The sequence below is a fragment of the Canis lupus genome, chromosome 10, assembly GCF_011100685.1.
Source record: "Canis lupus familiaris isolate Mischka breed German Shepherd chromosome 10, alternate assembly UU_Cfam_GSD_1.0, whole genome shotgun sequence".
Classification (NCBI taxonomy): Eukaryota; Metazoa; Chordata; class Mammalia; order Carnivora; family Canidae; genus Canis; species Canis lupus.
This window is the reverse complement of record NC_049231.1, coordinates 18,391,552-18,395,807: the sequence shown is the minus strand read 5'-3', so window position 1 is coordinate 18,395,807 and position 4,256 is coordinate 18,391,552. Positions and strand designations below refer to the sequence as shown.

The 4,256-nt window shown below is 65.6% G+C and overlaps 1 long non-coding RNA gene across 1 annotated transcript; it reads right to left on the bottom strand.

Annotated features, from left to right (window-relative positions):
* Nucleotides 1-1,086: 1,086 nt before the first annotated feature.
* LOC111097829 lies at nt 1,087-3,601 on the bottom strand. Its single transcript, XR_005365469.1, has 4 exons — nt 3,283-3,601; nt 2,052-2,210; nt 1,626-1,837; nt 1,087-1,527 (listed from the first exon to the last, which is right to left on the bottom strand). It is a non-coding gene; the product is annotated as an uncharacterized LOC111097829 (long non-coding RNA).
* Between the last annotated feature and the right edge of the window lie 655 nt (nt 3,602-4,256).

Here is a 4,256-nt window from a genome sequence, read left to right as displayed (position 1 = left end):
GAAGGGACCGCGGGGACCAGGGGCCGGGAGGGCAGGCGGGAAGGGCTGGAGGAGTGCGCAGACCCCCACCCCTGAGCCCACACTGGCGGTTGACCAGCCTCTGGGGCTTTGATAAATTGGAAACAAAACTTTCGGCACCCGCCCCTCAGGCAACCTGTTCCTCCAAATTAATTTCTAAGATAAATTGTTTTGGCATCGTCCGGCCACGCGGTCTAAGCCCCGCGTGTTTTTCTGATTAGACATTTTCATCTCAATAAACCTGACGTGTGAATGGCACCTCAATCCCCGTATTGACGTCCCGCCTGGCGCCCGCGGGACCGCGTGAGGTCCATGCCGCCCGCTTCGCGCCCACTGAGCCTAATGTCCGTGAAATTACACAGGCGCTGTGCTGTGCAGGGTGGTCCGCGCACCCGGACCCCGCATCCCGCACCCGGACCCCGCACCGTGCACCCTACATCCCACATCCCCACAGCCCACACCCGCACCCAGACCCCGCACCGTGCACCCTGCACCCCACACCCACACCCCAAACCGCGTACCCCACACCCGCGCACCACGCACCCCACAACCTGCACCGCGCACCCGCGCACCCCGCACACCCGCACCCCATACCCACACAACCCCCACACACCTGCGCATGCCGCACCCCACATCCGTGCACCCACACACCCACACCCCGCACCAGCACACCATGCACTGTGGGGTTTCTGCAGCCCAGGGGCAGGGGGCCGGCCCCCCATGGGAGGGTCCTAGAGGAGGGGGAGCCAGGGAAGCGCACGTACCTGCCCCAGGGTGAGGTAGGGCCCTGGCCGTGTGCAGACACGCCCTACCGCAGCCACCCAGCCCGTGTCCCTCCAGCAGGTGGACAGCGTCTCCAGGGGCCTCCCTCAGCCCAAGTCCAGGCGGGCCCCCCAGGGAGGGGGTCCCCAGGAGCCTCCCCTGCACCGCTGCCCCCACCAGGTCCCCACAAAGCACAGGGGTGGCCCACACTCCCCAAGGGCACACAGAGCAGGTGCAGCCCGAGCCCCCCCCACGCGGTGGGCTCCCCCCTCCCCCCCACTCCCACCACCCACGCTCCGCCTCTGAGAAACGTGGTTCAAACACCGACCTGGTTTCCCTGATTCAGCCCAACGCATTGTTACAACTTACAGGCTCTGAGAAGTTCCTCGGGGTGGCGACAAGGTCCCCACCAGGAAACGGGTCACACCCACACTTGACAGCTTTGGTCGCCTCTAAACACTAGAAATCGCTAAAATTTGTTACAAAACATGAAATACTTCCATGTAAAATAAAAAACCTCCGTGATTTAAAAGGAAAACGTGTGTCCCGCTCCCTGCGTGTCGGGGTCCCCGCCAAGCGCCAGGAGCCTGGGCACCTGCTCCAGAAAGGGTCGGCAGGCCGCGACCCCGGGCTCCCCCTTCCCGGCCTTTGGGAGCCCAGGGGACGGAGGACAGTCCCCCACGGCCCAAACCGGCCGCCCAGCCTGGGCTCAGCTTCGCTCTCCTTCCCGCACGGAGGTGCCGGCATCTGAAATTAAACCGAGCGTTTTCCCAGGTCTGTAAGCTCAGCCTTCTGGGGCATGGGCTCAGGGTCTCCACCTCCCCCCAGGTCTACACCCACATGACCTTGAGTGACCTTGGGCTCATCACCGGAGACCCCGGCCAGGTCCCTCAGCTGCGGCACGGGGTCCAGGTGTCCCGGGGGCAGTGGGGGCAGCGCTCAGCTCTGGGACCCACCCCCCTGCCACAGGGAGTGCGTCCCTGCTGTGCTGCTGGCCCGGGGCTGGAGAAGGTCACCCCGGGGCGGTCCTTAGCCCCCTAGGTCTCAGTTTCTTCTTCTGTAAGTGGGGACAGACTCTCTCGTAAGATTGCTTTGAGGCTCCCAGACGTCGCCTGCTGCGTGCCCTCGGGTGGGCACCCCCGGACTGGAGCCGGGGCCAGCCTGCAGTCCCGAGCTTCAGCTCACCTCCCACAGGCCGCGCATCAGCACCACACCCCGCGCCCCTGTGCCCTGCGTGACCAGTACACGTTCCCCCGAAACGAGGAGCTCACGGGACAGATCTCTGTGCCTACAGGTGTAGACCCTTGGATACCATCCCCGGTTCTCCAAGGCGGGATTTCGTCGCTCAGTCATTAACCTTCTGCGTCGAAACCGTAACGTCTCAGGGCTTCTGGGTCCTACACACGGTGGGTTCGGGCCTAGCAGGGACCCTGGGTGGGAGACAAAGACCTGTGAGGATGGACCCGAGCTCGGCGGCCTGGGCCGTCCTCCCCCCTCACTGCCCGCACCTGCTCCGCAATTGCAGAGCCAGCGCTGCCCAACGGGCTTTGCTCCCAGCTCCGGGGATAATTGAAAGTTCAGAAAAATTAAAAGTTAATTAAAACAAGAATATGTGATTCTGAAATAATGCATTCCATTTCAAAAATGTGCAGGTAGGGGGATCCCTGGGGGGCTCAGCGGTTTAGCACTGCCTTCGGCCCAGGGCATGATCCTGGAGTCCCGGGATCGAGTCCCGCATCGGGCTCCCTGCGTGGAGTCTGCTTCTCCCTCTGCCTGTATCTCTGCCTCTCTCTCTCTCTCTCTCTCTCTCTCTGTGTCTATCATGAATAAATAATTTTTTTTTAAAGTGCAGGTAATTTAACGGAGCCACAAACGACCCCCAGCCGGCTCTCCCCGAGGTCGCACCCCCAGCGTGGGACCCCTGCCCTGCCCGCCGGGAAGCCCGCCCATGGCTTGGGACCGCTGGGCACCTCGGGCCGGGAAGGTCACAACGGCAGCCACAGCCCTGCACCCCGGAGTTGGGGCCCCCCCAGCCTGCGGGACTGGGGCTCGGTAACGACCCAAACCAGCTCTTCCTGTGGATTTCAGAATAGGCTTCGATAGGACTTAAGACAGAGGAGCTGATCCACGTAGGTTAAGCTACTGCGCGGAGCCCCCTCGGTGAAACGAGGCACCGCTCTGGGCCCCGCCCCGGTTGCTCTGTCCCCCCCAGGACCTCCGCCCTGTGTCCCGCCCCGCGGCTCCCTGTGTGGTCTCCCTGGAGAACAACCTCAAGCGCACACTGTCTGACTCCCGGAGGCGCTCCAGTCCCATTAGAATCTGCGCCCCTGAGCCCCAGCACATCCAGACTGTGGGTTCCCAGCTGTGACCCCGCTTGCCGTGCCGGACCTCCCACCTGCTTCCCAGCCGCAGCGTCTGGGACCAGGTCCGGGGGGCAGGCGGTGATGCCAGGCCCAGGCCCGGAGTAACCGCAGCCAGGTCGTCCACGGGCGCAGGGCTCACCTGGCGAGGTTGCTCAGGTGAGCAGGTGCGGGGCGAGAAGCCACCAGGAGGTGGCGCCCCAGGGCGCTTCCTTCCCCCACAGCCGCGGGGAGAGCAGGGGTGCAGCCACGGGCTCCTGCGCAATGTGGGGTGCGCCCTCCAACGTGTCGGGTCGCACCCCCGCCTGCCTTCTGGGGTCCAGCCTGAGGGGAGCCCCCACCCCAAGGCGAGCAGGTGCAGCCCCGTGTCAGGTGCCCCGCACCCAGGGAAGGAGGTGGGTGGGAGCCGCCCAGCAGGGTCGGCAGGGGTTTGGCTGTGTGCGCCACCCACCCCTGTCCACCTGCCGCGACCCCATCCGTGTCACACATGGGACAGGCTGTTGCTCACTGGTCATGACCTGGGCATGTCACAAAAGGGGGCATGGCTTGCTCCCGCCCTGAGAGGCCCAGGAAAGGGGCTGACCCAGGGGGCTGCTTCTCCCCCGTCACCCCGCTGTGCCTCGAGGTCACGGCCATGGGGTCAGCGCGAGGCAGGAGTGGCCAGCGCGGGGTCCCTGGGGCTCGTCTGCACGCATGCTCCCACTAACCAGTCCCTCCCGGGCCAGCAGGCGCCCGGCGCCGATTCCTCCCCGCCCCACTGTCCTCTCGGGCCCTTCCTGGCGGGGCTGGCGTTGGCGCGCTCACACCTGCTGACGGCGCTGACCCGGCTCCAAGTTACGCTCAGCACAGCTGCAGCGTGCAGCAGGGGGCACGACGGGTTCGGGAATGATCTCAGCCAGGGGTCAGCCCCACTGCCCTTCAGGCGGGTCCCCGGCACAGGCTGGGGTGGAGAGGCTCCGGTCGGGGGCCGGACGTCGGCCTGGGCTGCTGTGCAGTCACGAGCACGGTCAGGCCTGCCGGTCCCTCGCCCCAGCCATGGACACCCCGCACTGCCTGTCCTTCCCGCCCTGTCACCATGTCCGCCGCTGCCAGCGGGGCCTGTCTCCACGCCAAGGC